Here is a 10,073-nt window from a genome sequence, read left to right on the forward strand (position 1 = left end):
TTACTTACTGATAAAGACCACAGCCTTCAATATGGGTTGCACCTCAATGTAAAGAAAACAAAAATCCTCACCAATGGATCAATAAATAACATCTTGATAAATGGAAAAAAAGATTGAAGTTGTTAAGGACTTCATTTTGCTTGGACCAACCATCAATATTCATGGAAGCAGCAGTCAAGAAATCAAATGAAATATTGCATTAGGCAAATCTGCTGCACAAGACCTCTTTATAAAGTGTTGAAGAGCAAAAATGTCAGTCTGAGGACTAAAGTGTGCCTGACCCAAGACATGGTATTTTCAGTGGCCTCATATGCAAGTGAAAGTTGGACAATGAATAATGAAGACTATAAAGGAATTGATGCATTTGAGTTATGTTGTTGTAGAAGAATATTAAAGGTACCATGGACTGTCAGAAGAACAAATAAATCTGCTTTGGAAGAAGGACAATCAGAATGTTCCTTAGAAGCCAAGATGGCCAGACTTTGTCTCTCATACTTTGGACATATTTTCAGGAGGTATCAATTTCTGGTGAAGGACATCATGCTTGGTAAAGTGGAGGAAGAGTGAAAAAGAGAGAGTCCTTCAACGAGATGGATTGGCACAGTGGCAGCAGTAAAGGGCTCAAGTGTAGTAGCAGTTGTGAGAATGGCACAGGACAAGGAGATATTTCATTCTGTTGTGCATAAAGTTGCTATGGGTTGGAACCAATTCATTAGCAACTAACCACAGCATAACAGCCATTAAGAAGTGTGTCTTCTTCCTAGTGTGTCTTCATCTGGAACCTCCACTGAAATTTGTCTACCATGGGTGACCCTGTTGTTGTTAAGTGCCATCAAGCTGATTCTGACCCATAGTGACCCTATTTAGGGTTTCTGAGGAGCAGCTGGTGAGTTTGAACCACCGACCTTGCAGCTCAAACTTTGCAGTCTGGCGCATTAATCGATAGTGCCACACCAGGACACCTATGGGTGACTGTTGATGTTTAAAATACCCATCACATAGCTTCCAGCATCACAGCAACTTGCAATCCACCACAGTACAACAAACTGACAGACAAGTGGTGGTTGCTCATATGTAGGTTTAAGAAGCAAAGAGCATGAACTGCACTGTTCTGTGTGCCCTGCACTGACTGTCTCTGCACAAAAAGATCATGGCTGCTACTTCACTGCTACCTTAAGATATGTAGGGAAGGGAATTCTCAAACCCTAACCTATCGCCTCGCAGGGAAGGGAATTCTAAACAATGGGGTTCCAGATGCCATAGAAAACCATTAAACTGCCAATGCCCAGCATAGTACTAGTCAGTGGAGACAGAGTAGAGAAGAGTCAGAGTCCCTGATCTCACAGATGAGTTAGTCCCTGATGTCACAATTTAAAAATACTACAATATGGTTAATGCTAAAACAATTGTCTGACTTTGTCATGCTGTTTGTTTCTTCTTTGTGGGACAGCAGCAGGGTGATGTGGCTTAAGCTGACTGAGTTTGGGGCTGAATGTGTGTGTGCAGCTCCATGGCAAAGGGCAGCAGCTTCACTGAGAGGACATCCCATCATTGAAGTTAGAGGCTTAGAGACTCTGAGAATCCCTTGGGATTTCAGTTTGTCCCTACTTCCCTTACTCATGTTTATCTTCCATTCCCCACTGCCTGCCCTGTGGACCTTAGCTTCCCAATCTGACAGAGAAGCCCACAGATCAACCAGTTCTCACAATTGCGTAAACTCAGACCTTCATAATAAATCCCTTATTATATGTATCTTCTTGTGGTTCTGCTTCTCCCATGAATTCTTGATTGATATATGAGGTAAGTGAGTTGTGCTGTTGAGTTGTTTCTGACTCATAACGACCATGCATAGGGTTTCTAAGGACTGGCTGGTGGGTTTAAATTGCTGACCTTTCAGTTAGCATTGCAGATATATTGATATTCAATAAACACTTATTAAATTAATTAAGAAATGCTCTAAGTTATTGAGGAGTCCCTGGATGGTGCAAAAGGTTAAGCACTTGGCTACTGACCAAAAGATTGTTGGTTTGCATCCATTCTTAAGTGCCTGGAAGAAAACCCTGACCACCAACTTTTGAAGGGCCACAGTCACTAAAACACATGGGATCTCCATTGATGGCCACTTTCTGTTTTTTCATATTGTTAGCTCTCTGGTCTATGGTATGTGATCCTTGCTAATGGATGTCGGTTGCTACCTGTTTGGAGGCTGGAATAGATGGAGGAAGAACTTGGGCTCAATTTCCAAGATCATATATTTCCTAATTCTCATTGATCCAACACATCCTTCTCTGTTCAGTTGGAGTTATAGGGGACCTGAGAAGTGGAGAGATCTGGGGGAGAATATAAGGTGAAGTTGTGAGGTAATATTTTGGGGTGATCTGGATGCAGGTGCTCGTCACTCTGACAATACCTACCTACCTCTGCCCCAGAGTGGGGATCCTGACAAGCCTTTGATTAGCCTTTGCAGAGAAGACAGGGAGAAGACAGAGGCTAACACCTCTGACCCTTGATCCCATTTGTGCTTAAAGGACTCAAGAAATGTTACTGTCACCTTAGGGTGTCTAGAGAACCCTCCACTAGCTCTGTGTAAGCTTCATGATAAAGGCCAAGCTTCCCAACCTTGTGTACAAGACTCTGGGACCAGATTCTTACAGCTGGGGTTTGCCTTGAAACCCAACCATCAAGTAGCCTCAGGTTTTTAGATCAATTCTGCCTTCATTCAGGACATTCTTCTTGGAGGTCAGAAAATTCAAAATCTGTTTGTCCTAAGGGAGAGAAGCTGTCTTTCCACCCTTATATCCATCCATGCACCTATTTCTCCATTTTTGCAATACTCTTTAATTCTACCTGTATTGGGAGATGAGCATCAGAGATGAATCAAATATATTCCTTGCTTTCCAGCAGCCCACAGTAGAACAGACAGAGATGATACAAATAGACTATAAAAACATGAAAGAGTAAATGCTATAGAGGGGAAAGACAGGCACTATGGGAGCACAGAGGAGATCTGTGCTGGGGGGCGGATGTTTGAGTTCTCCTTGAAGGACAATGAAGCAATAGCTAGACAGAGACAGACTGAAAAAGTTATGCAGAGGGAAGGGCATGTGCAGGCCCAAAAGGGGCAAACTTGCATACCACATTGTTTTGCAAACTGTTTGTGGTGGAGGTGGTAGAGGGGAATGGGGGAGAGACCATTGTTAGACCCTAGTCCAGCTTTCATGACCTGTGAATCTGTTTCAGGTTCTTCTGGAAAAAACTGGGTAGGAGACAGGTCAATGGAGGTCGCACTGAGCAAGGGTGGTAAGGAAGGTATTTGGCAATCTGGAGTCCTGGTGTGGCACTGTGGGTCAAAGCACTGGACTGCAAGGTTTTTTTGAACCGCAAGGTCAGTGGTTCAAACTCACCAGCAGATTCTTGGGAACCCTTTATAGGATCACTATGAGTTAGAATCAACTCCAGGGCACTCAACAACAGCAACAACCAGGATTGAATGTGAAAGCTGAACAATGAATAAAGAAGAACAAAAATGAATTGATGCCTTTGAATTATGGGGTGTTGGCAAAGAATCTTGAATAGCCCACAGACTTCCAGAAGAATGACCAATTCTGTCTTGGAAGAAGTTCAGGCAGCATGTTTTAAAAGCAAGGATGGTGAGACTTTGTCTCATATAACTTGGGCTCAGTTCCTGGAGAAGAATATCATACCTGATAATGTAAAGGGTCATTGGAAAGGAGAAAGACCCTCAAGGAGATGAATGGACACTGGCTCAACCATGGGCTTCAGCTTAGCAACAACTACGAGTAAGGCCTAAGACTGGGCAGTGTTTCATTTTGTTGTACACAAGGTCACTATGAGCTAGAATCGATCCAAAGGCACCTAAAAACAACACCAAGTTTAAGTGAGCTGCTCAGGTGGGGGTTCCTTTGGACAAGAGGGAACTGGAGGCTCAATTTCAGATCATCCCACCAAGGAGCCATGTATGAGCAGCTCGAGGTACAAACTGTACTATTAGGCAGATAAGAACAACTCTTGGCCTGTACAGACAGGTTCTCTTAGAAATCATTTTTCTGAGAATCCATTTTCTTATGGTCCAGTTGGGAATCTATCATTTACTATTTATAGCTGCTGATGCTCAAAAAACATGACTTTTCTCCCCTTCTCTTTTCCTTACAGAATAACTTTCGGAGTTACCCTGGTTGAGCATCAGGGAGGTCCCCGTTAGTACCCAGACTTACTTTCTCTGGTTCATTTTTCCTTTTTCTCAGAGTGACTGTCTAAAATACAGAAGCTAATGGGTTATCACCTGCTCAAGAGTCTTTAGGGTTTCCCTATCATAATGCTTGTGGAAGAAAGCCCAAACTTCTTATTAAGGCATTCAAAAAATCCTAAACTTAAAAAATATGGCCACTGCCTCCTATCTGTCCATCCATCCACTTACTTACTCAATGAGCCCTCATTTCTTGTTTTTTCTTTTTCTCTATTACTTCCTTCCTTTCATCTTATGCTTCATTTTCTCCAAATTGCCAGCTTCCTTGGCCTCATTCCTGCCTGTGTGGCCAGACTCTTTCCTCTGCTCAGGGAGCTGGGAGGAGTTTGCCTGTCACTCTCCTACTTTTTCTTTAAGGCCAAACTCAAAAGTCATATCCTCCATGAAGTCTTTTGCCTTTTCAACTCTTCTCTGGCGAGGCTCCCATTTCTTATGACTCGTCTCTTCATGAGATGGTATTTCATAGCATTGTTTTTGCATCTGTCTGTGGCTCACTGACCTCTGTGCCACCATGGTAGCCTCTATATGCATTTGAGTTTGTACTCAGCACAAAAATACCCAGCTGAGGGATATGCATCTGCCCATCGGAAAGAATGCTTTCTTCTAAATCATACCAAAGCTCCAGCTCTCTGAGTGGTGGGTTCCAGTGGCTAACCCCATTTCTCACACAGGCGTTGTTTGAACTAGTGATGGCCCTACCCCAATTCTAAGTTCCTGAGTTCATCCCTGTTCACCCAGCTACTACCACAGCAGAGCCAGGCCCTAGGATATCTTGGTGATGCTCTTGGAGATGAAAGAAGAAGACCATCAACAGCAAATCTTGGTTTTCTGGGCTTCAGAGGGGCAAGACTCATGCCTGCCTTGCAGGGAGAGGAGGCTTTTGGGTCGATGCACTGATGGCGGCAAGTTTGTTTGGAAATTCCCCAGTAAGTGGTGTTCTTGGGCCTGTCATCCAGGGACTCAAGGGCTTGCCGGAGGACCTGCAGACCAGGACTCCTCCAAATATTGTTTTAAATTGATTGATGCCGTGCCAAGCAGGGAAGAGGCAGGCATTTTTCATACATGAAAAACAATACATTCTGGGGCCAAAATGAAATTATTTTACATTTATACAATAACAGGCAGGGAGACAAAGACGATGTTTGAGGACATTTAAACCCTCAAAATCATTAGTCACTGTCCCAGTGGGCTACACAAATAAATGATCAATGCACAGAAAAACAAGGCCCTCCGAGGTGTTTGCCTAAGACCACTTATGTGTCAAACAGACTTATTAGATGTGAAGGGAATGATTATTTGTACAAAGTGAAATGAACATGTGCAATAATATTGTAAAATGTTTATTAGTCTAGAGTGTGCTGAATGTTCCTAAAATATATCAGGTTCTCAGCTTGCATTTAATGTACTGTTATAAATGATATCACATCCTTCCAAGCCGATTTTCCGCTTAACGCTATGCTTCTTTGCTGGAGAAATCATGTTTTCAGATCCCAAATATGAAAACATTGTGAGGTTAAACTCTCCCTTCTACCCCATAACCTCCACCCCAGTAAGCTACCTCCCTATAAAACTTGTCCCGAATCTGGCTGGGAGGGACTGGGGGAAGATAGTCAGGTCAGATGGTGTTTGGGAAAGGAAAAGGTAGTTAGTGAGCTATTGTAGACTGGAAATCCAGAGACTTGGGTTTCAGCCTCTTCTCACAACTCAATGCAGTATGACATTGGGAAAGTCATTTCTCCTCTCTGGATCCCTGTCATTTAAACTGGAAAAGGGATAAAGTCTAAAGAAACAGTCAGAACTAAGCATTTACTTACTTGAATTCTATGCTGACTCATAGTTCTGGAAGGCCAAATGAGATACTGGAAGGAAACAAAAGTGCTACAGAAAAATTATTTTTTCTTTTAAATGTTGGCAAATATATTCATCCTTCAAGGTCCTGTCCAGATGGCCCCTTCTCTGGGAAGACTTCTCTGATCTCCTAAGCAGTCTGTCTTCTTTGTTCAAGCAACACCTTTCTCAGTCACTTCTTTGTTCAAGCAACACCTTTCTCAGTCACTCTGAGAAAAAGCAACAACAGCCTGTGGTGTCCCTATAGCTCTGCCATCTGGGCCAGATAGAGTTGGTGGTAAAGGATCAATCACTCCTTAGATGAAGAATGGGGAGCGGTAGAGCTAGAGTGACCTTCAGAAGTTATCCAGCACCTACCTCAGTAGCGTAGTGGGTTACAAGTTGGGCTGTTAACCACAAGGTCAGCAGTTTGAATCTACCACTCGCTCCATGGGACAAAGATGAAGTTTCCTGCTACCGTAAAGATTTCCAGCCTCAGAACCCCCAAACAGGGGGGCTATGAGTTGGAACTGACTCGATGGCACACCACCACTACCATCACCCCGCATGTTAATGATAGGAGCGTCAGTCCTGGAGTAGGGAAGGAATTAGCTCAGGTTGGCCCAGCAATGCCAGTTGAGTTTCAAGGAGGAAGAAAGTTTATATGGGCTTTCTAGAGGAGAGGGGTCAGGTGCAATATTTCTTACAATCTGTCAACTCCCAAACCAAGAATGAAGTATGTAAGAATCTGATCAAATTCCATGTCCTTGCCTTGGGCAGGGGTGGAAGGAGGTTGTGGTGGTATTGATGGGCAGTTTTTGGCATTAGATGAAGGTACAGGTGTGGTTTTGGAGGTTGTAGAGGTGGAAAGAATATGGGGATTTCTCGTTTCCTAGTTGAGTCTTTCCCATCCCTCTACCCAGCCCCGTAGGCAGGTTTCCTTGGAGGTTCCCTGTAGGGTGATCTTCTCGGAGCCTAGTTGATGGTCTGGGGGTCTTTTGGGGACCTCCACTCAGAGTCAGCTGGTAGCTGGGCATGAGAGGAGACACTCTTGCGGGTTTTCAAAAGGGGCAAACAGGGTGTTCAGTAACTACCTGTCAGTAACCCAAGCTGGCTTTCACTTTTCTCCTTCCCCTCTTATCCCCTCCTTCTCTCTTCTTCTTTCCCTATGGCCTCTCCACCTTCACTGTCTTCTTTTCTCCTCCCCTCCCCCCACCCTCTCTCATCCTCCCTTTCCTCTTGATCATCTTCTCCTCCCCCTTTCCCTCTCCTCCTTTTCTTACTTCTCTTCCTGCTCTTTCCTTTTGTCTTTTACTCCCCTCCTCTCTGTCCTTCTCCTCCATCTTTGCACATCAGTAAGTTTAGTAAGGCATACTGTTGCTGTTAAGTACTATCAAGTCGGTTCTGACTCATAGTGACCCTGTATAGGGTTTCCAAGGGAGTGGCTAGTGAGTTTGAACTACCGGCCTTGCAGTTCAAACTGACCTTGAGGTCGAGTGCTTATGACTCCTGGCCCTTATGAACCAGAGTAGCTATTAGGGCACTTGGAGGAAAAGATCGACCCCAGCATGAACTTCAGACAGGCCCTGGCAAGGGTTGTTTCTCTAACATAACAGTTGGACAGCAGTAGGTTCAAGGTTATCCCATGGAAGGGGAGGAGATTTATTGTATCCAGACTTTTCCACTGAGCATCCTCTTTGTGATGGGCACTTTGTAGGGCACATCCCACATTAACTCATTTAGTCCTTACAACCTCCATTTAAGGCGCAAACCAAGCCAAACCCATTACGAATGAGTCAATTCCTACTTAACAGTGACACTACAGGACAGTGTGGAACTGAGCCATAGGGTTTTCAAGGCTGTAAATCTTTACAGAAGCTGATTGCCATTTCTTTCTCCTGCTGGGCTGAGAGGGTCAAACTGCTGACTCTTTAGTTAGTAGCCAAGTATTTTAACCACTGTGCCACCAGGGTTCCTCCCATTGAAGGCAGTTGTTATTATTTCCAAGGTCCAGCTAAGCTGGAAAGAGCTAGTTTTTGGTGCCAGGTCTCTGGGCTCCCTATCTGCCTGGATTGGCCAGGTACCTGAATTCCTTAGGCAAAGATGAAGCCACAAGATTTAGCACCTGAATCAACTTCTTGGACTGCTGTGGGTGGGCCAAGTTAGGTGATGGAAGAATTGGGGATTGGGACAGAATATTCTCTTGCTTTAAGTCCTCAAAAGGCTTCCCTTGGCAGTTATAATAAAATTCAAGTTCTCTACCATGGCTCTATAAACTTATCCTCTGACCTTATTTCCTCTCATCCCAGAGTTCATTCAGCACTTGCTCTCAACAAGACAGCCTGCATAGCTTCTGCATCAATTAAGGGCACTTGGTGTGGCACTGCAGGATAAGCACTTGACCTCAAGATCAGTTTGAACCGCAGGGTCGGTGGTTCAAACTCATCAACCGCTCCTCGAAAACCCTATGCATGATCGCTATGAGTTGGAACTGACTTGATGGCACTTAACAACAAATACAACATGTTGTTACAGGGCTCCTGGTGTAGTGCTGTAGGAGAAACACTGGACTGTGAACCACAAGGTCGGCAGTTTACACCTACCAGCTGCTTCTCAGAAACCCTATACAAGGTTGCTGTGAGTTGGAACCAACTCGATGACATTTAACAATGACAACATGCTGCTATAGGGGGCTCTGGTAGAGTAGTGGGGTATGAGATGGACTGCAAGCCACAAGGTCAAGGTCAGCAGGTAGACTGTACCAGTCGTTCTGTGGGAGGAACACGAGGCTTTCTCTCCGTAAAGATTTAGGCCTCAGAAACCTTATACAGGTCACTGTGAGTTGGAACCAAGTCCACGGCACACAACCACCACCACCACGCCATTACAGTAGATGAAACTCCCAGCATTCTGTGGCTTACTTCAATAGTTTATTTCTTACTTTACATTCAGAGTCCCATGCCAGTGTTCTTGGTCCATGTGGTAATTCAGGGATCCAGAGTCCTTCCATTTGGTGGTTCTGTCATCTCCTAGGGTCTTAAGAGTTTTCTGCATTTGGATTGCAGAGTCACGGATCACAAGGTGGGTGTTAATGCCTAGGCCTGGGAGTGGCATAAATAATTCCACTCACATTCCATTGACTAGAACTTAGTCACATGACTCATATGGCTACACCTAACTACAAGGGATATTGGCAGATGGAGTCTAGCTTTGTGCTCAGGATGAAGTGGAAACATGTTTGGCGACAGCTAGTCAGTCCATGTTACAGATTCTGAAACTTTTTACTTTACCTTCATCAGGCCAGAGAGATGGACAGGGAGAATTAGCATCCCCATTTTGCAGATTAGTAAACATGGCTGAGAGAGGCTGTGCATCTTGCTCAGAGTCATATAGTGAGTGAGTTGATGGCAGAGACCATGTCTCTTGACCTAGAACCTGCACTTTCTCAGCTGCCTTCCTGGCCTGGCCCTCTCTTAAGACTCACACCAATCTTCATCTTGTGTTAGTGAGCTTGCCATGGACCTGGATCTTCCCTTTCCAGATGGGGGCTTCTGGAGGGCAAAGTCAGGCCTGCCATTTTGTGTCTATCTCGCTCCATGGAGCAGGGCCTAGCACATGCCGAGCACAGAGGACTGAGACCAAGAGGCTGAGAAAGGGTGAGCAAGTGGAAACATCTCCTGAATGAATAAAATAAGTGAACTTCTCTGGGAGCTGCCAGGCAATCTTTTGAAAGGATGTTGTTGTTGTTAAATTCTATTGAGCCAGTTTTGACTCATAGCGACCCAGCATAGGGTTTCCGAGGAGTGGCTGGTGGATTTGAACTGCCAATCTTGTGGTTCAAACTGACTTTGTGGTCTAGTGCTTATCCTACAGAACCATACCAGAATCCAGGACACACCAGGGTAGTCAGTTGAGATCCTCCAGTGGCTTCCCATTGCAGGCAGAATAAATTCCAAATTCCTTTCCTGGCCCAACAGGA

This window comes from Chrysochloris asiatica, unplaced genomic scaffold, assembly GCF_000296735.1.
Source record: "Chrysochloris asiatica unplaced genomic scaffold, ChrAsi1.0 scaffold00026, whole genome shotgun sequence".
NCBI classification, from domain to species: Eukaryota; Metazoa; Chordata; class Mammalia; order Afrosoricida; family Chrysochloridae; genus Chrysochloris; species Chrysochloris asiatica.